The 26,684-nt window shown below is 49.6% G+C and overlaps 1 protein-coding gene across 1 annotated transcript in view; it reads left to right on the top strand.

Moving 5' to 3' along the window:
• Positions 1-26,684, top strand: part of LOC135057104 (oocyte zinc finger protein XlCOF7.1-like) — a 170,344-nt gene that overhangs the window by 3,101 nt on the left and 140,559 nt on the right. The gene's annotated exons all lie outside the window — the stretch shown is intronic.

Below are 26,684 nucleotides of genomic sequence, written 5' to 3'. Positions count from 1 at the left end.
GCCCGGCTGAGCTGGATGCACACTAGGGGCTCTCCTGAGCTCCTAGAAAGAAAGTATATTTTAGGTTTTTTATTTTACAGTGAGATCTGCTGGCAACAGACTCACTGCAGCGAGGGACTAAGGGGAGAAGAAGCGAACCTACCTAACTGGTGGTAGCTTGGGCTTCTTAGGCTACTGGACACCATTAGCTCCAGAGGGATCGACCGCATGGAACCGGCCATTGGTGTTCGGTCCCGGAGACGCGCCGCCGGCCCCCTTACAGAGCCAGAAGCAAGAAGAATCCGGAAAATCGGCGGCAGAAGACATCAGTCTTCACCAAGGTAGCGCACAGCACTGCAGCTGTGCGCCATTGCTCCTCATACACACTTCACACTCCGGTCACTGAGGGTGCAGGGCGCTGGGGGGGGGGGGGCACCCTGAGAAGCAATAAATACACCTTGGCTGGCAAATATATCACAATATATAGCCCCAGAGGCTATATATGTGATAAATACCCCTGCAAGAATACATAAAAAAGCGGGAGAAAAGTCAGCCGAAAAAGGGGCGGAGCTATCTCCCTCAGCACACTGGCGCCATTTCTCCCTCACAGCTCCGCTGGAAGGAAGCTCCCTGGCTCTCCCCTGCAGTCTACACTACAGAAAAGGGTAAAAAAGAGAGGGGGGGCACTAAATTTAGGCGCAATATACATATAGCACCTATAAGGGGATATAATTTAGTTAATCCCTGATTTATATAGCGCTCTGGTGTGTGCTGGCATACTCTCTCTCTGTCTCCCCAAAGGGCTTTGTGGGGTCCTGTCTTCTGTCAGAGCATTCCCTGTGTGTGTGCGGTGTGTCGGTACGGCTGTGTCGACATGTTTGATGAGGAGACTTATGTGGAGGAGGAGCAGGTGCCTATAAATGTGTTGTCACCCCCTGCGGGGCAGACACCGGAGTGGATGGACTTGTGGAAGGAATTACGCGAAAGTGTCGACTCCTTACATAAAAAATTTGACGACATGCCAAATGCGGGGCAGCCGGCTTCTCAGCCCGTGCCTGCCCAGACGTCTCAAAAGTCATCAGGGGCTCTAAAATGCCCGCTACCTCAGATGGCAGACACAGATGTCGACACGGATACTGATACCAGTGTCGACGACGAAGAGACTAATGTAATGTCCAATAGGGCCACTCGTTATATGATTGAGGCAATGAAAAATGTTTTACACATTTCTGAGGTGACCCCAGGTACCACAAAAAAGGGTATTATGTTTGGGGAGAAAAAACTACCAGTAGTTTTTCCCCCTTCTAAAGAATTGAATGAAGTGTGTGAACTAGCGTGGGCTTCCCCCGATAAAAAATTGGTAATTTCAAAAAAATTACTAATGGCGTACCCTTTCCCGCCAGAGGATAGGTCACGTTGGGAAACACCCCCTAGGGTGGATAAAGCACTTACGCGCTTATCAAAAAAGGTGGCACTGCCGTCCCAGGATACGGCCGCCCTAAAGGAACCTGCTGACAGAAAGCAGGAGGCTCTCCAGAAAGCTATATATACACACACTGGTATTATACTGAGACCAGCTATTGCCTCAGCATGGATGTGCAGTGCTGCAGCTGCATGGTCAGACTCCCTGTCAGAAAACATTGACACCCTAGACAGGGACACTATATTGCTAAACGTAGAGCATATTAAAGACGCTGTCTTTTACATAAGAGATGCACAGAGGGATATTTGCCGGCTGGCATCAAAAATAAGTGCACTGTCCATTTGTGCCAGGAGAGGGTTATGGACCCGGCAGTGGACAGGTGATGCAGATTCTAAAAGGCACATGGAAGTTTTGCCTTATAAGGGTGAGGAGTTGTTCGGGGTTGGTCTTTTAGACTTAGTGTCCACAGCAACAGCTGGGAAGTCAGCATTTTTGCCACATGTCCCCTCGCAACCAAAGAGAGCACCGTATTATCAGGTGCAGTCCTTTCGCCCCCAAAAGAGCAGACGGGGTAGAGGCGCGTCCTTTCTGCCCAGAGGCAGAGGTAGGGGAAAAAAGCTGCAGCATACAGCCACTTCCCAGGAACAAAAGTCCTCCCCCGCTTCTTCTGCTAAGTCCGCCGCATGACGCTGGGGCTCAGCAGGCGGAGCCAGGTACGGTGGGGGGCCGTCTCAAAAACTTCAGCAATCAGTGGGCTCCCTGGATCCTTCAAGTGGTATCTCAGAGTTACAGGCTGGAATTCGAGACATCCCCCCCGTTTCCTCAAATCTGCCTTACCAACGACTCCTTCAGAAAGGGAGGCTGTGTTAGAGGCAATTCACAAGCTGTATTCCCAGCAGGTGATAGTCAAGGTGCCCCTACTTCAACAAGGACGGGGTTACTATTCCACAATGTTTGTGGTACCGAAACCGGACGGTTCGGTGAGACCCATTTTAAATTAGAAATCCTTGAACACATATTTAAGAAAAGTCAAGTTCAAGATGGAATCGCTCAGGGCGGTTATTGCAAGCCTGGAAGAGGGAGATTACATGGTATCTCTGGACATCAAGGATGCTTACCTGCATGTCCCCATTTACCATCCTCACCAGGAGTACCTCAGATTTGTGGTACAGGATTGTCATTACCAATTCCAGACGTTGCCGTTCGGCCTGTCCACGGCACCGAGGGTATTTACCAAGGTAATGGCCGAAATGATGATACTCCTTCGGAAAAAGGGAGTTTTAATTATCCCATACTTGGACGATCTCCTGATAAGGGCGAGGTCCAGAGAGCAGTTGTTGGTCGGCGTAGCATTATCTCAGGAGGTGCTACACCAGCACGGTTGGATTCTGAATATTCCAAAGTCTCAGCTGGTTCCGGCGACACGTCTACTGTTCCTGGGGATGATTCTGGACACAGTCCAGAAAAAAGTGTTTCTCCCAGAGGAGAAAGCCAAGGAGCTGTCATCTCTAGTGAGAGGCCTCCTGAAACCAAAACAGGTGTCGGTGCATCATTGCACGCGAGTCCTGGGAAAGATGGTAGCTTCCTACGAAGCGATTCCATTCGGCAGGTTCCATGCCAGAACCTTTCAGTGGGACCTGTTGGACCAATGGTCCGGATCGCATCTTCAAATGCATCGGTTGATAACCCTGTCTCCAAGGACCAGGGTGTCTCTGCTGTGGTGGCTGCAGAGTGCTCATCTCAGAGAGGGCCGCAGATTCGGCATACAGGACTGGGTCCTGGTGACCACGGATGCCAGCCTTCGGGGCTGGGGTGCAGTCACACGGGGAAGAAACTTCCAAGGACTTTGGTCAAGTCAGGAGACTTCCCTACACATAAATGTTCTGGAACTGAGGGCCATTTACAATGCCCTAAGTCAAGCAAAGCCCCTGCTTCAAAACCAGCCGGTTCTGATCCAGTCAGACAACATCACGGCAGTCGCCCATGTAAATCGACAGGGCGGCACAAGAAGCAGGACGGCGATGGCAGAAGCCACAAAGATTCTCCGATGGGCGGAAAATCACGTGTTAGCACTGTCAGCAGTGTTCATTCCGGGAGTGGACAACTGGGAAGCAGACTTCCTCAGCAGGCACGACCTCCACCCGGGAGAGTGGGGACTTCATCCAGAAGTCTTCCAACTGATTGTAAACCGTTGGGAAAAGCCACAGGTGGACATGATGGCGTCCCGCTTAAACAAAAAGCTAGAAAAATATTGCGCCAGGTCAAGAGACCCTAAGGCGATAGCTGTGGACGCTCTAGTGACACCGTGGGTGTACTAGTCGGTTTATGTGTTTCCTCCTCTTCCTCTCATACCCAAGGTACTGAGGATAATAAAGAAAAGAGGAGTAAGAACTATTCTCATTGTTCCAGATTGGCCAAGAAGGTCTTGGTACCCGGAACTTCAAGAATTAATCTCAGAGGACCCATGACCTCTGCCGCTCAGACAGGACCTGCTGCTGCAGGGGCCCTGTCTGTTCCAAGACTTACCGCGGCTGCGTTTAACGGCATGGCGGTTGAACACCGGATCCTAAAAGAAAAGGGTATTCCGGAGGAAGTCATTCCTACGCTTATTAAAGCTAGAAAAGATGTAACCGTACAACATTATCTCCGCATATGGCGAAAATATGTTGCGTGGTGTGAGGCCAGGAAGGCCCCAACGGAGGAATTCCAGCTAGGTCGATTTCTGCACTTCCTACAGTCAGGGGTGACTATGTGCCTAAAACTGGGTTCCATTAAGGTCCAGATTTCGGCTCTGTCGATTTTCTTCCAAAAAGAACTGGCTTCACTGCCTGAAGTTCAGACATTTGTCAAGGGAGTGCTGCATATTCAGCCTCCTTTTGTGCCTCCAGTGGCACCGTGGGACCTCAACGTGGTGTTGGGTTTCCTAAAGTCACATTGGTTTGAGCCATTCAAAACCGTGGATTTAAAATATCTCACGTGTAAAGTGGTCATACTTTTGGCCTTGGCTTCGGCAAGGCGTGTGTCAGAATTGGCGGCTTTGTCATGTAAAAGCCCCTATTTGATTTTTCATATGGATAGGGCAGAATTGAGGACTCGTCCCCAGTTTCTTCCTAAGGTGGTATCAGCTTTTCACTTGAACCAACCTATCGTGGTGCCTGCGGCTACTAGGGACTTGGAGGACTCCAAGTTACTGGACGTAGTCAGGGCCTTGAAAATTTATGTTTCCAGGACGGCTGGAGTCAGGTAGACTGACCCGCTATTTATCCTGTATGCACCAAACAAGATGGGTGCTCCTGCTTCAAAGCAGACTATTGCTTGCTGGATTTGTAGCACAATTCAGCTTGCGCATTCGGTGGCTGGCCTGCCACAGCCTAAATCTGTAAAAGCCCATTCCACGAGAGTGGGCTCTTCTTGGGCGGCTGCCCGAGGGGTCTCGGCTTTACAACTTTGCCGAGCTGCTACTTGGTCAGGGGCAAACACGTTTGCAAAATTCTACAAATTTGATACCCTGGCTGAGGAGGACCTTGAGTTCTCTCATTCGGTGCTGCAGAGTCATCCGCACTCTCCCGCCCGTTTGGGAGCTTTGGTATAATCCCCATGGTCCTTATGGAGTCCCCAGCATCCACTAGGACGCCAGAGAAAATAAGATTTTACTCACCGGTAAATCTATTTCTCGTAGTCCGTAGTGGATGCTGGGCGCCCGTCCCAAGTGCGTACTGTCTGCAATACTTGTATATAGTTATTGTTAACTACAAGGGTTATTGTTGAGCCATCCTTTGAGAGGCTCTGTTGTGTTCATACTGTTAACTGGGTATATTATCACGAGTTATACCGTGTGATTGGTGTGGCTGGTATGAGTCTTACCCAGGATTCAAAATCCTTCCTTATTGTGTCAGCTCTTCCGGGCACAGTATCCTAACTGAGGTCTGGAGGAGGGTCATAGTGGGAGGAGCCAGTGCACACCAGGTAGTCCTAAATCTTTCTTAGCTGTGCCCAGTCTCCGCTATTCCCCATGGTCCTTACGGAGTCCCCAGCATCCACTACGGACTACGAGAAATAGATTTACCGGTGAGTAAAATCTTCTTTTCTCTTACATCCTAGAGGATGCTGGGGTCCACATTAGTACCATGGGGTATAGACGGGTCCCTTGGGAGCCATGGGCACTTTAAGAGTTTAATAGTGTGGGCTGGCTCCTCCCTCTATGCCCCTCCTACTAGACTCAGTTCAGAAAATGTGCCCGGAGGAGCCGGTCACAGCTAGGGGAGCTCCTAGGAGTTTTTCTAGTTTTATTTTTCTCTAAGAGTTGTTAGGTTACAGGGAGGCTGCTGGCAACAGCCTCCCTGCTTCGTGGGACCAGGGGAGGAGTAAGAACCAACTTTAGAAGTTAATGGTTCTCTATCTCCACTGACAGGACACTGAGCTCCTGAGGGTGCTGATCGCAAGCCCACGAGGCGACCGCTCACTCCCGCAGCACGGCCGCCACCCCCTAACAGAGCCAGAAGAAAGAGGAGTGGTGAGTACAGCGCCGGCGGCCCGGTTAGCGGGTCGCCGCTGGAATGGCGGCACAAGGGTGGGAGCGCAGCTCTGACAGGCTGCGCTCCATGAAGACTCAGCAACATGCGTATGTAGACGCGGCTGAGGGGCATCCTGGGCCAGCGCGATCACCCTAACACTGGTAAATACAGATAACGGGCTAATCCCATTGTTAGTACCAAAGAACTCAGACCAGTATAATCTAATTGTGCGGGAAGCCATGCGCCATTACAGGGGGCGGGGCTTCTCAGAGCGGATCCAGCACTCACCAGCGCCATTTTCTCCCTGCAGATTGCTGAAACAGGACACTGACAGGGAGCGCTGACCCCCACATAACTCCAGTTATCCTCTGCGGTACCAGGGTGTTATAGACAGGGGGGGAGTGTGTTACTAGTACTAATTACCCTATTAAGGTTAGCTAGTTAGCGCCGGGCTTTTATCATAATAACTGCCTACTGGGGCGCAGTGTTTCTGGCTCCTTATACTCTGTGACTCTCTGAAGGTGCTCTGGGGGAAACTTTGTCTGACACTTTCCTGTATGTGTGTGTAAGTGTGTATATCTCACATTACCATGTCCATGCACTGTTGCCTGTGCATGGATTTCTAAAGCCATAGTAAAGTGGTTAGGCACATTACTAGAGGATTTGGATGCAATGGATAGAAGTGACATTGAATTGTTTTTACGTAACATACAGGAATCTGCGGGGTTCATGTTGAAATCCATGAAAGACCTGGGTACGCTGACTGCATGGATATCCTACATGTCGGTATCAGCTCGCAGGGGACTCTGGCTATGCCAATGGTCTGCAGACGCAGAATCCAGGAGAAGCGTGGAGAACCTACCCTACACAGGTCAGGCTCTATTTGGGGAAGAGTTGGATGCGTGGATTTCCACGGCAACTGCTACTCCTTTTTCCGAAGAAACCGTTTTCTTCAGCTGTGCAGCAGTCCTTTCAGACTGTTAAGACAAAAAAGCCCAAGCCTTCTACCACTTTAGAGGTAGTCGGGCAAAATCCAAAAAGCCAGGCTCCCAGGACCAGAGACCTGCTTCTGGTTCCTCAAAATCCTCAGCATGATGGTTGACCTCAAAGCCTGGAGGACGGGCTGGTGGGTACGAGACTCAGACGTTTCAGCCATGTCTGGGTGTTATCTAGCCTGTATCCTTGGGTACAGGATATTGTGTCCCAGGGGTACAGCCTGGAGTTTCAAGAACTCCCGCCTCACCGATTCTTCAAATCAGGCTTGCCAGCTTTGCTGACGGACAGGGCTATCCTACAGGAAGCCATCCTAAAATTGGAAAAATCACAGGTCTTTGTCCCAGTTCCACCTCATATGCAAAACAAGAGTTATTATTTAAACCTTTTCGTTGTACCGAAACTGGATGGTTCGGTCAGTCCAATTTTGAACTTGAAATCGTAGAACCCTTACCTGAGGGTGTTCAAATTCAAAATGGAGTCTCTCGGAGCAGTGATTTCATGTCTGGAGGAGGGAGAGTTTCTGGTATCCCTGGATATAAAGAATGCGTACCTCCACATTCCGATTTGGCCACCTCACCAGGCTTTTCTCAGATTTGCACTGTTGGACAGTCACGATCAATTCCAGGAACTACCATTCGGCCTCTCCACAGCACCGAGGGTGTTCACCAAGGTGATGGCAGTGATGATGATTCTCCTCCGCAAACGGGGTAAACATAATCCCATATCTAGACGACTGCTGATACAGGCATATTCCAGGGAGAGGTTGTTGCAGTCCATTGTTCTCACGACTCATCTGCTCAGGGAACACGGTTGGATCCTGAATTTTCCAAAATCACATTTGGAGCCGACCAGGAGGTTGTCTTTTCTGGGAATGATCCTCGACACAGAAGTGCAGAGGGTGTTTCTTCCGGAGGAGAAAGTGTTGGTGATACAAACAATGGCCTGCGATGTCCTGAAGCCTACCCGGGTTTCGGTTCATCAGTGCATTCGCCTTCTGGGATAGATGGTGGCCTCTTACGAGGATCTACAGTACGGACGGTTTCATGCTCGGCCCTTCCAAATGGATCTCCTGGACAAGTGATCGGGATCTCATCTACACGTACACCAGGGAATACGTCTGTCGCCAAGATTTCACTCCTCTGGCTACAACTACCTCCCCTTCCGGAGGGCCGCAGATTCGGGATTCAGGACTGGATCCTTCTAACCACGGATGCAAGTCACTCATGGAGAAACATTCCAAGGAAGGTGGTCAAGCCTGGAATCCAGCCTACCAATAAACATTCGGGAACTAAGAGCCGTCTCCAACGGTCTTCTCCAAGCGGCCCATCTTCTGTGAGATCAAGCCATTCAGGTGCAGTCAGACAATGTAACGACAGTGGCTTACATAAACCGACAGGGCGGAACGAAGAGCAGAGCTGCAATGTCAGAGGTAACAAGAATCATCCTCTGGGCAGAAAAAACACGCTTTGGCGCTGTCACCAATCTTCATTCCGGGAGTAGACCATTGGTAACCGGACTTCCTCAGCAGATACTATCTCCATCCAGGAGAGTGGGGACTCCATCCGGAGGTGTTCACGGAGGTAACAGATCTTTGGGGTGTACCTCAAATAGACATGATGGTCTCTTGTCTCAACATGATGCTTCAGCGGATATTGTTCCAGGCGGAGGGACCCGCAAGCCGTGGCAGTGGACGCCCTAGTGACTCCATGGGTGTTCCAATCGGTGTATGTGTTTCCTCCACTTCCACTCATTCCAGGAGTTCTAAAACTCATAAGGAATGAGTGGAGTACAAGAGTTTAGGCGATCCTCATTGCTCCAGACTGGCCAAGAAGGGCTTGGTACGCAGATCTTCTGGATCTACTGCTAAAAGAGCCGAGGCCTCTTCCTCTTCGGGAGGATCTGCTGCAGCAGGGGACGTTCACTTATCAAGACTTACCGCGGCTACGTTTGACGTAATGGAGGCTGAACGCCAGATATTAGAAGGGCATTCCGAACAAGGTTATTCCTACCCTGATACAGACTAGGAAAGTAGTAACATCAAAACATTACCATCGTATTTGGGAAAAATATGTACTGTATCTTGGTGTCAGCCCAAGAAATTACCTACAGTGGAGTTTCAACTGGGACTCTTTCTCCTCTTCCTGCAAGCAGGTGTGGATATGGGCCTGAGGTTGGGATCCGTAAAGGTCCAGTTTTCATCCCTATCCATTTTCTTCCAGAAACAGTTTCCCTCCCGGAGGTTCAGACCTTTTTGAAAGGGGTTCTGCACATCCAGCCTCCCTTTGTGCCGCCTACGGCACCATGGGTTTTTAATGTGGTGCTGCAGTTTCTCCAATCGGATTGGTTCGAGCCTCTACAGGTGGTTGAGGTCATGTTTATCACATGGAAGGCTGTCACTTTGTTGGCCTTAGCTTCTGCTAGACGTGTCGGAGCTGGGGACTTTGTCTTGTAAGAGCCCCTACTTGATCTTCCATGAAGATAGAGCTGAGCTCCGGACACGTCAGCAGTTCCTTCCGAAGGTTGTGTCGGCATTTCATATCAACCAACCTATTGTGGTGCCAGTTGCAACTGACTCTTCAATTTCATCAAAGTCCTTGGATGTTGTAAGGGCTCGGAAAATCTATGTGAAGAGGACTACTCATCACAGATAATTGGACTCTGTTTGTCTTTTATGATCCCAAGAAACTTGGGTGTCCTGCTTCTAAGCAGACGATCTCTCGCTGGATCAGGTTCACTATCCATCATGCGTATTCTACGGCAGGATTGCAGTGTCCTAATTCTGTTAAGGCCCACTCTACACGTAAGGCGGGTTCTTCCAGGGCGGCTGCCCGGGGTGTCTCGGCTTTACGGCTTTGCTGAGCGGCTATTTGGTCGGGGTTGAACACGTTTGCAAAGTTCTACAAATTCGATACCTTGGCTGCTGAAGACGTTTGGTCAATCCGTTTTACAGGAGCCTCCGCGCTCTCCCTCCCGTACTGGGAGCTTTGGTACATCGCCATGGTACTAATGTGGACACCAGCATCCTCTAGGACGTAAGCGAAAAAGGATTTTAATTACCTACCGGTAAATCCTTTTCTCGTAGTCCGTAGAGGATTGCTGGGCGTCCGCCCAGCGCTTCGAATTCCTGCATTGTTACTTGGTTCAGTTTGTTGGTTCAGCCGTTGCTGAATCATTCCAAGTTGGTCAGATTGGCTTTCCTATTTGTTATGTGTGAGCTAGTGTGAATCTCACCACTATCTGCGTATTTCCTTCTCTCGAAGTATGTCCGTCTCCTCGGGCACCGTTTCTAGACTGAGTCTGGTAGGAGGGTCATAGAGGAAGGAGACAGCCCACACTATTAAACTCTTAAAGTGCCCATGGCTCCTAGTGGACCCGTCTATATCCCTTGGTAATAACGTGGACCCCAGCATCCTCTGCGGACTACGAGAAAAGGATTTACCGGTAGATAATTAAAATCCTATTTCTCTAACGTCCTAGTGGATGCTGGGAACTCCGTAAGGACCATGGGGAATAGCGGGCTCCGAAGGAGGCTGGGCACTCTAGAAAGATTTATGACTACCTGGTGTGCACTGGCTCCTCCCACTATGACCCTCCTCCAAGCCTCAGTTAGATCTTGTGCCCGGCCGAGGTTGGATGCACACTAGGGGCTCTCCTGAGCCCTTAGAAAGAAAGTATAGATTTAGGTTTTTTATTTTCAGTGAGACCTGCTGGCAACAGGCTCACTGCAGCGAGGGACTAAGGGGAGAAGAAGCGAACTCGCCTGCTTGCAGCCGGATTGGGCTTCTTAGGCTACTGGACACCATTAGCTCCAGAGGGATCGACCGCAGGCTCAGTCCTTGGTGTTCGGTCCCGGAGCCGCGCCGCCGTCCCCCTTACAGAGCCAGAAGCAAGAAGAGGTCCGGAAAATCGGCGGCAGAAGACATCAGTCTTTACCAAGGTAGCGCACAGCACTGCAGCTGTGCGCCATTGCTCCTCATACACACTTCACACTCCGGTCACTGAGGGTGCAGGGCGCTGGGGGGGGGGGGCGCCCTGAGAAGCAATAATAACACCTTGGCTGGCAAAAATACCACAATATATAGCCCCAGAGGCTATATATGTGGAAAATACCCCTGCCAGAATCCAGAAAAAAGCGGGAGAATAGTCCGCGGAAAAGGGGCGGAGCTATCTCCTGCAGCACACTGGCGCCATTTCTCCTTCACAGATCCGATGGAAGGAAGCTCCCTGGCTCTCCCCTGCAGTCTACACTACAGAACAGGGTTAAAACAGAGAGGGGGGGCACTAAATTTAGGCGCAGTATAAATTATATAAAAGCAGCTATAGGGGACATAACTCAGTTAGTCCCTGCATTATATAGCGCTCTGGTGTGTGCTGGCATACTCTCACTCTGTCCCCCCAAAGGGCTTTTGTGGGTCCTGTCCTCATTGGAGCATTCCTTGTGTGTGTGCGGTGTGTCGGTACGGCTGTGTCGACATGTTTGATGAGGAGACTTATGTGGAGGCGGAGCAGATGCCGATAAATGAGATGTCGCCCCTGTGGGCCGACACCAGAGTGGATGGATAGGTGGAAGGTATTAACCGACAGTGTCAACTCCTTACATAAAAGGCTGGATGACGTAACAGTTATGGGACAGCCGGCTTCTCAGCCTGCGCCTGCCCAGGCGTCTCAAAGGCCATCAACGCTCCCTCAGATGGCAGACACAGATGTCGACACGGAGTGAGACATGTACACAATCCACTAGGAACATCCGTTACATGATCCCGGCAATATAAAATGTGTTACACATTTCTGACATTAACCCAAGTACCACTAAAAACAAAGGGTTTTATGTGTGGGGAGAAAAAGCAGGCAGTGTTTTGTTCCCCCATCAAATGAGTGAATGAAGTGTGAAAAAGCGTGGGTTTCCCCGATAAGAAACTGGTAATTTCTAACAAGTTACTGATGGCGTACCCTTTCCCGCCAGAGGATAAGTTACGCTGGGAGATATCCCCTAGGGTGGATAAGGCGTTCACACGTTTGTCAAGGTGGCACTGCCGACTTAGGATACGGCCACTTTGAAGGTACCTGCTGATAAATAGCAGGAGGCTATCCTGAAGTCTGTATTTACACACTCAGGTACTAGACTGAGACCTGCAGTCTGCTGCAGCGTGGTCTGTACCCCTTTCAAACAGGGATACTATTTTGCGAACATAAGACGTCGTCTTATATATGAGGATTGCACAGAGGAATATTTTGCCGGCTGGCATCCTGAATTATTGCAATGTCCATTCTGTCAGGAGGGTATTGGAGACCCGACACTGGACAGGTGATGCTGACTTTGAAAGGCACATAGAGCCTTATAAGGGTGAGGAATTGGTTGGGGATGGTCTCTGGGACCTCGTATCCACAGCTACAGCTGGGATGAAAATATTTTACCTCAGGTTTCCTCACAGCCTAAGAAAAGCACTGTATTATCAGGTACAGTCCTTTCGGCTTCAAAAAAGCAGGCGGGTCAAACGAGGGAAGAGGAAAAAAGCTGCACCAGCAGCCAGTTCCCAGAATCAAAATTCTTCCCCTGCTTCCTCTGAGTACACCGCATGACGCGGGGGCTCCACAGGCGTAGCCAGGTACGGTGGGGGGCCGCCTCAAAAATTTCAGCGATCAGTGGGCTCGCTCACAGGTGGATCCCTGGATCCTTCAAGTAATATCTCAGGGGTACAAGCTGGAAGTCGAGGCGTCTCCCCCCCGCCGTTTACTCAAATCTGCCTTGCCGACAACTCCCTCAGGCAGGGAGGCTGTGCTAGAGGCAATTCACAAGCTGTATTCCCAGCAGGTGATAGTCAAGGTGCCCCTACTTCAACAAGGACGGGGTTACTATTCCACACTGTTTGTGGTACCGAAACCAGCCGGTTCGGTGAGACCCATTTTAAAATGGAAATCCTTGAACACTTACATAACAAAGTTCAAGATGGAATCGCTCAGGGCGGTTATTGCAAGCCTGGACGAGGGGGATTACATGGTATCCCTGGATATCAAGGATGCTTACCTGCATGTCCCTATTTACCTTCCTCACCAGGAGTACCTCAGATTGTGGTACAGGATTGCCATTACCAATTCCAGACACTACCGTTTGGACTGTCCAGGGCACCGAGGGTGTTTACCAAGGTAATGGCAGAAATACTGATACTCCTTCATAAAAAGGGAGTTTTTATTTATCCCATACTTGGACGATCTCCTTATAAAGGCAAGGTCCAGGGAGCAGTTACTGGTCGGAGTAGCACTATCTCAGGAGGTGCTACAACAGCATGGCTGGATTCTGAACATTCCTAAGTCACAGCTGGTTCCTTCCACTCGCTTACTGTTCCTGGGGATGATTTTGGACACAGAACAGAAAAAAGTGTTTCTCCCGCAGGAGAAAGCCAAGGAGCTGTCATCTCTAGTCAGAGACCTCCTAAAACCAAAAAGGGTATCGGTGCATCGTTGCACACGAGTCCTGGGAAAAATGGTGGCTTCATACGAAGCAATTCCATTCGGAAGGTTCCATGCGAGGACTTTCCAGTGGGACCTCTTGGATAAGTGGTCGGGATCGCATCTTCAAATGCATCAAATGATAACCCTGTCTCCAAGGACCAGGGTGTCTCTACTGTGGTGGCTGCAGGGTGCTCATCTTCTAGAGGGCCGCAGTTTCGGCATACAGGACTGGGTCCTGGTGACCACGGATGCCAGCCTTCGAGGCTGGGGAGCAGTCACATAGGGAAGAAACTTCCAAGGACTATGGTCAAGTCAGGAGACTTCCCTACATATAAATTCTGGAACTGAGGGACATTTACAATGCCCTAAGTCAGGCAAGGCCCCTGCTTCAAAATCAGCCGGTACTGATACAGTCAGACAACCTCACGGCAGTCGCCCATGTGAACCGACAGGGCGGCACAAGAAGCAGGATGGCAATGGCAGAAGCCACAAGGATTCTCCGATGGGCGGAAAATCACGTACTAGCACTGTCAGCAGTGTTCATTCCGGGAGTGGACAACTGGGAAGCAGACTTCCTCAGCAGACACGACCTACACCCGGGAGAGTGGGGACTTCATCCAGAAGTCTTCCTGCTGTTGGTAAACCGTTGGGAAAGGCCACAGGTGGACATGATGGCGTCCCGCCTCAACAAAAAGCTAAAGAGATATTGCGCCAGGTCAAGGGACCCTCAGGCGATAGCTGTGGACGCTCTAGTGACACCGTGGGTGTACTAGTCGGTTTATGTGTTCCCTCCTCTGCCTCTCATACCAAAACTGAGAATAATAAGATGGCGAGGAGTAAGAACGATACTCGTGGTTCCGGATTGGCCAGGAAGGGCTTGGTACCCTGAACTTCAGAAAATGATATCAGAGGACCCATGGCCTCTGCCGCTCAGACAGGACCTGCGTCAGCAGGGGCCCTGTCTGTTCCAAGACTTACCGCGGCTGCGTTTGACGGCATGACGATTGAACGCCAGATCCTGAAGGAAAAGGGTATTCCGGAAGAAGTAATTCCTACGCTTATTAAAGCCAGGAAAGATGTTACAGCAAAGCATTATCACAGCATATGGCGGAAATATGTTGCATGGTGCGAGGCCAAAAAGGCCCCAACAGAGGAATTTCAACTAGGTCGATTTCTGCATTTCCTGCAAGCAGGAGTGAATATGGGCCTAAAACTAGGCTCCATTAAAGTACAGATCTCGGCTCTGTCGATTTTCTTTCAAAAAGAACTAGCTTCAGTACCTGAAGTTCAGACATTGTGAAAGGAGTGCTGCATATTCAGCCCCCGTTTGTGCCTCCTGTGGCACCTTGGGATCTCAACGTGATGTTGAGTTTCTTAAAATCACATTGGTTTGAGCCACTAAAAACCGTGGATCTGAAATATCTCACGCGGAAAGTGGTCATGTTATTGGCCTTGGCTTCAGCCAGGCAAGTGTCAGAATTGGCGGCTTTATCATGTAAAAGCCCTTATCTGATTTTCCATATGGATAGGGCAGAATTGAGGACTCGTCCCCAATTTCTCCCTAAGGTGGTGTCAGCGTTTCACCTGAACCAGCCTATTGTGGTGCCGGCGGCTACTAGTGAATTGGAGGACTCCAAGTTGCTAGACGTTGTCAGGGCCCTGAAAATATATGTTTCCAGGACAGCTGGAGTCAGAAAATCTGACTCGCTGTTTATCCTGTGTGCACCCAACAAGCTGGGTGCTCCTGCTTCTAAGCAGTCTATTGCTCGCTGGATTTGTAGTACAATTCAGCTTGCACATTCTGTGGCAGGCCTACCACAGCCACAATCTGTAAATGCCCATTCCACAAGGAAGGTGGGCTCATCTTGGGCGGCTGCCCGAGGGGTCTCGGCTTTACAACTTTGCCGAGCAGCTACTTGGTCAGGGGCAAACACGTTTTCAAAATTCTACAAATTTGATACCCTGGCTGAGGAGGACCTGGAGTTCTCTCATTCGGTGCTACAGAGTCATCCGCACTCTCCCGCCCGTTTGGGAGCTTTGGTATAATCCCCATGGTCCTTACGGAGTTCCCAGCATCCACTAGGACGTTAGAGAAAATAAGAATTTACTCACCGGTAATTCTATTTCTCGTAGTCCGTAGTGGATGCTGGGCGCCCATCCCAAGTGCGGATTGTCTGCAATACTTGTAAATAGTTATTGTTAACTAAAGGGTTATTGTTGAGCCATCTGTTGAGAGGCTCAGTTGTTTTCATACTGTCAAACTGGATATAGTATCACGAGTTGTACGGTGTGATTGGTGTGGCTGGTAAGAGTCTTTCCCGGGATTTAAAATCCTTCCTTATTATGTCAGCTCGTCCGGGCACAGTGTCCTAACTGAGGCTTGGAGGAGGGTCATAGTGGGAGGAGCCAGTGCACACCAGGTAGTCATAAATCTTTCTAGAGTGCCCAGCCTCCTTCGGAGCCCGCTATTCCCCATGGTCCTTACGGAGTTCCCAGCATCCACTACGGACTACGAGAAATAGAATTACCGGTGAGTAAATTCTTATTTTACAGAAGTCACTCTTGCTCAGTCACTACAACAATCTCTTATTCTACACCCTCCTCTGTTTATACAGAGTAATGAGGGAAATGTATCTGCCCAGTGGGGGAGTTAGAAGCGTCCTGCCTCTATTTCTCATACGTCCTAGATGATCCTGGTGTCCACTTTAGTACCATGGGGTATAGACGGATCCGCAGGAGACATGGGCACTTTAAGACTTTTCAAGGGTGTGAACTGGCTTCTCCCTCTATGCCCCTCCTCCAGACCTCCGTTTTAGAACTGTGCCCCTGTGAGACTGGGTGCACTCCAGGGGAGCTCTACTGAGTTTCTCTGAAAAGACTTATGTTAGGTTTTTTATTTTCAGGGAGAACTGCTGGCAACAGTCTCCCTGCTTCGTGGGACTGAGGGGAGAGAAGTCAGACCAACTTCTAGTGAGTTCAATGGCTCTGCTTCTGGCTGACAGGACACTATTAGCTCCTGAGGGTGCTGATCGCTGGGCGCTCCCGGATGCTCACTCCCGCAGCCTGCGGTCACCCCCCTTACAGAGCCAGAAGTCAGAAGACAGGCGAGTAGCAGAAGAAAAGAAGACTTCTTCTCCAGTGACGGCTTTCTGAGGTACCGCGCAGCGGGCGGCAACGCTGCGCGCCATGCTACCACTATACACAGGCACTGCAGGGTGCGGGGAGGGGGGGGGGGCGCCTTGGGCAGCATAATTTCCTCAATAAACACTGGCATATAGGGGACATTAGTGCCTGCGCACTGTCCTACCTCCGCCAGTATAAATAATTATTTATTTAAGAGCGGGACAGAAGCGCGCCATTACGGGGGCGGGGCTTCTTTCTCACTCAGCCAGCACACTACTCAGTGCCATTTTCTCCTCCCACAGAGCTGCAGAGAAGCTGGCCCTTCCTTCACTACTGACAAGTATCAGGGTGCAAAAATGGGGGGGTGGGGGGGGCGCAGTGTATTTGGTGCTTAGTATTGGGAATATAAAAGCGCTGCAGGTCTGTTAGCAAATTCTGTTTCACGGGCTTTGTATATTTTGCGCTGGGTTGTGAGCTGGCAAATCCTCTCTGTGTCCCTCTGACAGATTTTACTGTTTGTCTGTCCCCTATAAGCCCGGTGTGTCTGTGGGTGTTTCGTACACGTGTGGTGACCTGTCTGAGGCAGGTTGCTCTTCCCCAGGGGAAGCTATATTAGGGACGCAGAATGGTGATGGAGTGGCCCTGTCGGCACCAGCAATACCTGACTGGGTGAAAGTTTTGAGTGATAATGTGAATTGTATCAACAAAAGGTTGGATAATTCTGAGTCTCAGACACAGACTTGGAGGATGTGATGTTACAAGGTTATGCTTCTTATTCCACAGGAGGCCCCTCGGGGTCGCATAAACGTTCTTTTGCCCAGTTACTACACACTGCTACCGACACGGACACTGATTCCAATGTCGGCCATAGTGATTCCAGAATAGATCCTGAATTGGCAAAGAGCATTCCGTACATGATTGTGGCTATGAAGGACGTCTTAAACGTCACTGACGACCCTACTGTTCCTGACAAAAGGGTCTGCCTCTATAAAGAAAAGAAAGTTGAGGTAACTTTTCCTCCCTCTCATGAACTGAACGCTCTGTTTGAGAAAGCCTGGGACAGCCCTGACAAAAAATGTAAAATTCCAAAAAGGATTCCAGTTGCTTATCCCTTTCCCGCCGAGGACAGGAAAAAGTGGGTGTGACCCCCAGTTCTGGACAGGGCCCTGTCACGGTTGTCTAAAACGGTGGCTCTCCCGGCACCGGGCACGGCGGCCCTTAAGGACCCGACGGATCGTAAGCAGGAAGCTACGTTAAAATCTATTTATGTGACTACTGGTACCCTACTCAGGCCTGCCATTGTATATGCATGGGTGAGTAGTGCTATTGAAAAATGTTCGGATAACCTGTCATCCGATATAGATTGGGATCACGGGCCAATACCATGGCGGTCTCGGCTAGGAGGGCGTTGTGGATTAACCAATGGAATGCTGATGCAGACTCCAAGAAGAATATGGAGTCTCTCCCCTACAAAGGTGAAGCCTTGTTTGGTAACTGCCTAGATAATTTGGACTCGGCAGCTACCGCAGGTAAGTCAACCTTCTTGCCCTATGTTCCCTCACAACAAAAGAAGACGCATCATTATCAGATGCAGGCCTTTCGGCCCAATAGATACAAAAGAGGTAAAGGTTCCCCTTTCTATGCGAGTAGAGGGAGGGGAGGAGGGAAAAGGTCCGCGGCCTCTTCTGGGTCACAGGAGCAGAAATCATCTCCTGCTTCTGCCAAATCCACCGCATGACGCTGGGGCTCCCGTGCGGGAGTCCGCACCGGTGGGGGCACGTCTGAAACTTTTCAGTCAGTTCTGGGTTCGTTCTGGCCTAGACCCGTGGGTTTTACAAATAGTGTCCCACGGGTACAAACGGGAGTTTCAAGACGTTCCCCCTCGCCGATTTTTCAAATCGGCCTTGCCAGTTTCTCTTCCGGAGAGGGATGTTGTAAGCGCGGCAATACAAAAATTTTGTCAGGATCAGGTCATTATCCTGGTTCCCCTGTCACAACAGGGGGAAGGCTTTTATTCAAGCCTCTTCGTCGTCCCGAAGCCGGACGGCTCGGTAAGACCGATCCTAAACCTGAAATCTTTCAATTTCTACCTGAAGAAATTCAAATTCAAGATGGAGTCTCTCCGAGCAGTGATCTCCAGTCTGGAGGAGGGGGATTTTATGGTGTCGGTCGACATAAAGGATGCCTACTTACACGTCCCCATATATCCTCCACATCAGGCTTACCTGAAGTTTGCAATTCAGGATTGTCATTACCAATTTCAGACGTTGCCGTTTGGTCTGTCCACGGCTCCGAGAATTTTCACCAAAGTGATGGCGGAGATGATGGTTCTCCTTCGCCAGAAAGGTGTCACTGTTATCCCGTACTTGGATGATCTCCTGATAAAGGCGAGATCCAAGGACAGGTTGGTGCAGAACATTGCTCTGTCCCTGACAGTACTTCAACAACATGGTTGGGTCCTGAATTTCCCAAAGTCACAGTTGTTTCCAACGACATGATTGTCATTTCTAGGGATGATACTGGACACAGAGCTACAGAGAGTATTTCTTCCAGTGGAAAAGGCTCTGGAGATCCAGAGGCTGGTCAAGCTAATTCTGAAACCAGCAAGAGTGTCAATCCATCAATGCATTCGGTTGCTGGGGAAGGTGGTAGCGGCCTACGAGGCCTTACAGTTTGGCAGATTCCATACCAGGGTATTCCAGTGGGACCTCTTGGACACGTGGTCCGGATCCCACCTCCACATGCACCGGAGGATAATCCTGTCATCCAAAGCCAGGATCTCACTTCTGTAGTGGCTACACAGTTCGCGCCTACTGGAGGGACGCAGGTTCGGGATTCAGGACTGGGTCCTAGTAACCACGGATGCAAGCCTCTGAGGCTGGGGAGCAGTCACGGTAGGAGTAAACTTCCAAGGAAGATGGTCAAGTCAGGAGACTTGTCTTCACATAAACGTTCTGGAGTTGAGAGCCATTTACAACGGCCTTCTACAAGCCTCCCAACAGCCTTCATCAGCCTCCCTGCTTTATGGGACTTAGGGGAGAGAAGCAGGGAGGGGAGGGGGGAGCGCCCTGAGCAGAATTAACCTCCTCAGGACTGGCCAGATAAAGGACATTTATGTCCAAAATGCCCCCGCCAGTATAAATAATATTTTAATAAAGTGCAGGAAGAAGCGCGCCATTGAGGGGGCGGGGCTTCTTCCCCTCAGCTCACATTCTGCCCGGCGCCATTTCCTCTCCTCTGGCTGCAGAGACGCTGGTCCTCCACACCACTGACTACAAGTACCAGGGTGCTAAAACGAGGGGGGGGCACAGTTTTAATTGTGTTTTTATGCATTAATGTATTAATCAGAATCAGCTTTATTGGCCAGGTACACTAGCGTATACTAGGAATTTGTTTTCGGTTTACAGTGCAGCAGCCAGGGGGGAACAAGTAGACAATAAAGGCAGTATACAGATTAAGTAAAAGTACACGGTGTTCGTTCCAATCAGAAGATCGGAGTAGAGTGACTGGACAGTCAGTCCGTCCAGCGGTCTGTCAAGAGTTCAGCAGGTGGACTGCTTGTGGAAAGAAGCTTTTGAGGCTTCTATTGGTTCTGGTGGGAATGGCCCTATATCTTTTCCCGGATGGCAGCAGGATGAGCTCGCCATAGCCTGGGTGCGGTGGATCATTGGCTATCCTAGTCGCCTGTTTTTTGGCTCTGGACCTGTACAGGTCATGGACAGGCGGGAGGTCAACTCCGATGATCTTCTCAGCGGACCTTACCACTTTTTGGAGCCTGCGTTTGTGTCTCTCTCGCTGGCGGAGCTATACCAGACGATAATCGTGGAGCACAGGACAGATTCTACAATTGCAGAGTAGAAGAGGAGCAGGAGAGTCTGTGGGACATTAAATTTCTTAAGTTGCCTTAAGAAGAACAGCCTCTGCTGCGCCCTACCGATGATGGCATTTGCATTTGGTCCCCACTTGAGGTCTCTAGAGATCGTGGTCCCCAGGAACTTGAAGGAGTCCACTAGCGGCACCACACTGTCAGCTATGATTAGTGGGGGTGTTTCAGCTGGTTTCTTCCTAAAGTCTACTACTATCTCAACGGTTTTAAGTGAGTTGAGCTCCAGGTTGTTGCGGCTGCACCACCGGGCCAACCGATCCACTTCCGGTCTGTAGTCCGATTCGTCCTCTTCTTTTATGAGGCCTATGATGGTTGTTTCGTCGGCGAATTTGATGATTTTAACTGATGATTAAGCACTGCAGTCTGAGACAGTTTCCTTTAGTCTCAGACCAGTTTAGCAGCGCTGGGCTGTGAGCTGGCATACTCCCTCTGTGTCTCTCTGAAGTGACTTTCCATAGGTCTGTCCCTTATAGAAGAGCCCGGTGTGTCAGTGAGTGGTTGTAAGTGTGTCAACATGTCAGAGGCCAAATGCTCTCAGGAAGAGCCTGTTATGGGAGCACAACTTGTTTTGGGGGTGGCCCCGTCGGTGCAGCCGACTCCTGACTGGGCTAATGTGTTCAATGCTTTAAATGTTAATATGGCTCTTATTAATAAAAGGTTGGAGAGAGCTGAGGCTCAGACCCAGGCGTATAAGAAATCGGTGGATGATGTATTGTCTCAGGTACAGGACTCTTCGGGGTCATATAAGCGTACATTTGACCTGTTGGTAGACACTAATACCGACACGGATACTGATTCCAGTGTCGATTATGCTGATTCTAGATTAGATCCTAAGTTAGCTAAGAGCATTCAGTACATGATTGTTGCTGTTAGAGACATTTTACATGTAAAAGACGACCCAGCTGTTCCTGATACTAGGGTCTGTATGTACAAGGGGAAGAAACCTGAGGTAACATTTCCCCCTTCTCATGAACTGAATGCTCTGTTTGAGAAGACACTCCTGACAAGAAATTCCAAATTCCCAAGAGAATTCTGGTGGCGTATCCATTCCCCACTGCTGATAGGGAAAAATGGGAGTTGGTCCCCGTGGTGGATAAGGCCCTGTCACGTTTGTCAAAACAGGTGGCTTTACCGTCCGTCGGTACGGCAGCCCTTAAAGACCCTGCGGATCGTAAGCAAGAAGCTACTCTAAAATCCATTTATGCGACCACGGGTACTCAACTCATTGCTTCTGCGTGGGTCAGTAGTGCTATTGAGAAATGGGCAGAGTCCTTGTTAACTGATATAGATACCCTAGACAGAGACAGCATAATGCTAACACTGGGTTACATCAAGGACGCTGCGGCGTACCTTCAGGATTCGCAAAGGGATATTGGTCTTTTGGGAGCAAAAGCCAATGCAATAGCGGTAGCTGCTAGGCGAGCATTATGGATTCACCAGTGGAATGCGGATTCTGATTCCAAAAGAAACATGGAATCTCTGCCATATAAAGGGGGTGCGTTGTTTGGAGATGGTCTTACAGACTTAGTATCTACAGCTACCGCTGGTAAATCGTCCTTTTTGCCTTATGTTCCCCCTAAACATAAGAAGATGCATCATTATCAAATGCAGTCCTTTCGACCCAATAGATCTAGAAAGAGACGAGGCTCTGCCTTCCTTGCTACTAGAGGCAGGGAAAGAGGGAAAAGACACCCAGGCCCCTCTGCCTCCCAGGAGCAGAAGTCCTCCCCGGCTTCTGCCAAGTCCACCGCATGACGCTGGGGCTCCTCTGCGGGAGTCCGCACCTGTGGGGGCACGTCTAAAGCTCTTCAGTAAAGTCTGGGTTCGCTCGGGCCTGGACCCTTGGATTTTAAAAATTGTGTCACAAGGGTACAAGCTAGAGTTTCAAGACGTTCCCCCTCGCCGTTTTTTCAAATCAGCCTTGCCAGTTTCTCTGCCCAGCAGAGAGCTAGTGTGCGACGCAATACAAAAAATTGTCTCAAAACCAGGTCATTGTCAAGGTTCCCCCTGTGCAACAGGGAGAAAGCTTTTACTCCAGCCTATTCGTGGTCCTGAAGCCGGACAGCTCGGTCAGACCGATCCTAAACCTAAAAGACTTAAATTTCTCTGGCTGGGTCCACAGGAATCCACAGATAACATAGGGATATGCTTGAGCGATAGCGGAAATGGCACCAAACAGTCACAAGCTTTCTGGCCTCCCAGGATGCATCGGGGCTTCTCCATGTACCCCGCCCACTGACTCAGTCAATCAGTTTTTGCTTTGGTGCGGCAAGGAGCCTGCCATGGTCACAGAGGCTGCTGTAAAGCAGCCTGTAGCTTTTTATTACTTTATGTTTATAGTCTTACTATTTTTTGAGTGACTTTTCTTAACGGCGTCTTAAACGCATATTAGAAAGAGTCGCTCCAACAACTCCCCACCGGGTCGCCACAACGCTTACCTTCGCGGTAACAGTGCTGTCTCGACGGGCGTCTGTATCGGATGATTCTAGCAGGTCCAGCGGACGTAACCAGGCTGTGGCCGGAGCATGGGGGGGCAGGTAAGGCTATGGATTTCTCCTTACTAGGGGGTCCGGACACAGCTACGCTGATTTGGTGGAGACTACAAACAGCGTGTTGATGCGCCGAACATCTCTGGTGCGACAGCGCTATGCTTTGGGGATCATAGGCGCCAGGACTAGGTTGAGGGCGCGATCCTTAAGGTTTAAGTCAACGGGGGATTCAGACGCACTCCTGGTAGTCCCTCCCTCAAGTTCATGACCACTTTCCGTGCGTCTCCCGTCCATGAACTGAATGACCTCACTTCCGGACAGACGCTACCACGAGGGTACTCGGTCGCAGTTTAGACGCTGCGGTTGTGTACACTAGAGTTGCCACCTAGACCGAGTCACAGGCCTTAGCGTCTGCATACACGTGGCATTCACTGAGCGTCCGTGTCCGTTGGTGTGCATCCGTGTCCTATCAGTCAGATTAGCGGTAGTGTACATCGGTAGAGTCTGAATCCATTCAGCGTCTTGCGAGCGTCTCTGTGGTTATGGAAGTGTGGTGAGTCTCCCTGTATACCTGCTCTCCTGAGGCACGGTATACGGTGCTAAAATTCTCTCTACTTGTTAGTATGAATTGTTATTTTTAGTACGCATTGCATATGAGTTCTGTATATTACTGTGTTCTGTATGTTATGTTTGATAAAACCAGTTAAAACAAAAATGTGATTATCCTACTTACTTGTAAGTTATTATGATGATGATTGTATTCTCATATGACAATGTTTAATACCTTAACATATGACTGACTTCTAGTATGTATGCTGACTATTATATGTTGTCAGTCCTGTTCTGAACCTCAAATCAGGTGTACACTGTGGTCAGATTGACTTCATTTCTATATATGTGTATATAGGTGATTTTCAGTCACAAATTGTTTAGGTTATAATACCATGTCCGTGAGCGGCAAAAGCGGCGAGGAGGATTTATCAGGCACTCCTACATCCTTAACATGTTTATCTTGTAAAACAGGGATAATTGGGGTAAACCAATTAGTCACTTATGAGGGGTTATGTGCAAACTGTTTTGCTTTCCAGCAAAAGAAAAAACAGAAACTGGTTCAGCAACCAGCAGAACCTCCATGGAGTATGTTCGCACAGACTTTGGGGGAAATTTACTAAGCTCCCGATTTTGACCGAGATGCCGTTTTTTCATCAAAGTGTCATCTCGGTAATTTACTAAACACTAATCACGGCAGAGATGAGGGCATTCGTAATTTTTTGCAAGTCCAAGTAAAAAATTACGAATGAATACACCATCGGTCAAAACGCGGCTGTTTAAGTATGAATCTCGGTCATTTACTAAGAAGTGCAAAGCAAAAAACAAACAAACACTGCCATGAAAAATTACAACTCGTAAAAAAGTGCTAAAAAAAAACAGACCTTTTTTTTTTATTCGTGATTGGATAGGCATGCACGGATCCATGAGATCCGTGCATGTATATCAGTGGGAAGGGGTGGGAAAGTGCTTATTTTTTTAAAAAAAATTGCGTGGGGTCCCCCCTCCTAAGCATAACTAGCCTCGGGCTCTTTGAGCCGATCCTGGTTGCAGAAATATGGGGAAAAAAATGACAGGGGTTCCCCCATATTTAAGCAACCAGCATCGGGCTCTGCGCCTGGTCCTGGTCCCAAAAATACGGGGGACAAAAAAAAATAGGGGTCCCCCGTATTTTTAAAACCAGCACCGGGCTCCACTAGCTGGACAGATAATGCCACAGCCGGGGGTCACTTTTATATAGTGCCCTGCGGCCGTGGCATCAAAAATCCAACTAGTCACTCCTGGCCGGGGTACCCTGGGGGAGTGGGGACCCCTTCAATCAAGGGGTCCCCCCCCCCAGCCACCCAAGGGCTAGGGGTGAAGCCCGAGGCTGTCCCCCCCCATCCAATGGGCTGCGGATGGGGAGGCTGATAGCCTTTGTTGTAAAAGAAAAGATATTGTTTTTAGTAGCAGTACTACAAGGCCCAGCAAGCCTCCCCCGCATGCTGGTACTTGGAGAACCACAAGTACCAGCATGCGACGGAAAAACGGGCCCGCTGGTACCTGTAGTACTACTACTAAAAAAATACCCAAAAAAAGACAAGACACACACACCGTGAAAGTATAATTTTATTACATACATACACACATACATACATACTTACCTTAAGTTCCCACGCAGGTCGGTCCTCTTCTCCAGTAGAATCCAAGGGGTACCTGTTGAAGAAATTATACTCACGAGATCCAGGGGTCCAGGCTCCTCGGGAAATCCAGGGGTAATCCACGTACTTGAAAAAAAAAAAAAAAACGGTGTCCCGACCACGAACTGAAAGGGGACCCATGTTTGCACATGGGTCACCTTTCCACGAATGCCAGAAACCCACTTTGACTTCTGTCTAAGTGGGTTTCTTCAGCCAATCAGGGAGCGCCACGTTGTAGCACTCTCCTGATCAGCTGTGTGCTCCTGTCCTCACTGACAGGCAGCACACGGCAGTGTTACAATGTAGCGCCTATGCGCTACATTGTAACCAATGGTGGGAACTTTCTGCTCAGCGGTGACGTCACTTTAGGTCAACCGCAGGGCAGAAAGTTCCCACCATTGGTTACAATGTAGCGCATAGGCGCTACATTGTAACACTGCCGTGTGCTGCCTGTCAGTGAGGACAGGAGCACACAGCTGATCAGGAGAGTGCTACAACGTGGCGCTCCCTGATTGGCTGAAGAAACCCACTTAGACAGAAGTCAAAGTGGGTTTCTGGCATTTGTGGAAAGGTGACCCATGTGCAAACATGGGTCCCCTTTCAGTTCGTGGTCGGGACACCGTTTTTTTTTTTTTTTCAAGTACGTGGATTACCCCTGGATTTCCCGAGGAGCCTGGACCCCTGGATCTCGTGAGTATAATTTCTTCAACAGGTACCCCTTGGATTCTACTGGAGAAGAGGACCGACCTGCGTGGGAACTTAAGGTAAGTATGTATGTATGTGTGTATGTATGTAATAAAATTATACTTTCACTGTGTGTGTGTCTTGTCTTTTTTTGGGTATTTTTTTAGTAGTAGTACTACAGGTACCAGCGGGCCCGTTTTTCCGTCGCATGCTGGTACTTGTGGTTCTCCAAGTACCAGCATGCGGGGGAGGCTTGCTGGGCCTTGTAGTACTGCTACTAAAAACAATATCTTTTCTTTTACAACAAAGGCTATCAGCCTCCCCATCCGCAGCCCATTGGATGGGGGGGGACAGCCTCGGGCTTCACCCCTGGCCCTTGGGTGGCTGGGGGGGGGGGACCCCTTGATTGAAGGGGTCCCCACTCCCCCAGGGTACCCCGGCCAGGGGTGACTAGATGGATTTTTGATGCCACGGCCGCAGGGCACTATATAAAAGTGACCCCTGGCTGTGGCATTATCTGTCCAGCTAGTGGAGCCCGGTGCTGGTTTTAAAAATACGGGGGACCCCTACTCTTTTTTGTCCCCCGTATTTTTGGAACCAGGACCAGGCGCAGAGCCCGATGCTGGTTGCTTAAATATGGGGGAACCCCTGTCATTTTTTTTCCCATATTTCGGCAACCAGGATCGGCTCAAAGAGCCCGAGGCTGGTTATGCTTAGGAGGGGGGACCCCACGCAATTTTTTTTTTAAATTTTACAGTGTTTAATTTAAAAAAAAAAAAAAAATAGAACCCCAGCACGGATCACACAGATCCGGCCGAGATTAATTGTAAAAAAGTCGGCAGTGTTTTGCTAATCACTGCCGTAAAAAACACAAAAAAAACACGAATGACATCGACATCGGAAGAAAAGAAA

The sequence above is a fragment of the Pseudophryne corroboree genome, chromosome 3 (genome assembly GCF_028390025.1).
Source record: "Pseudophryne corroboree isolate aPseCor3 chromosome 3, aPseCor3.hap2, whole genome shotgun sequence".
Lineage (NCBI taxonomy): Eukaryota > Metazoa > Chordata > Amphibia > Anura > Myobatrachidae > Pseudophryne > Pseudophryne corroboree.
Note: the sequence above shows the minus strand (reverse complement) of the source record. Positions and strands in the feature narration are given on the sequence as shown.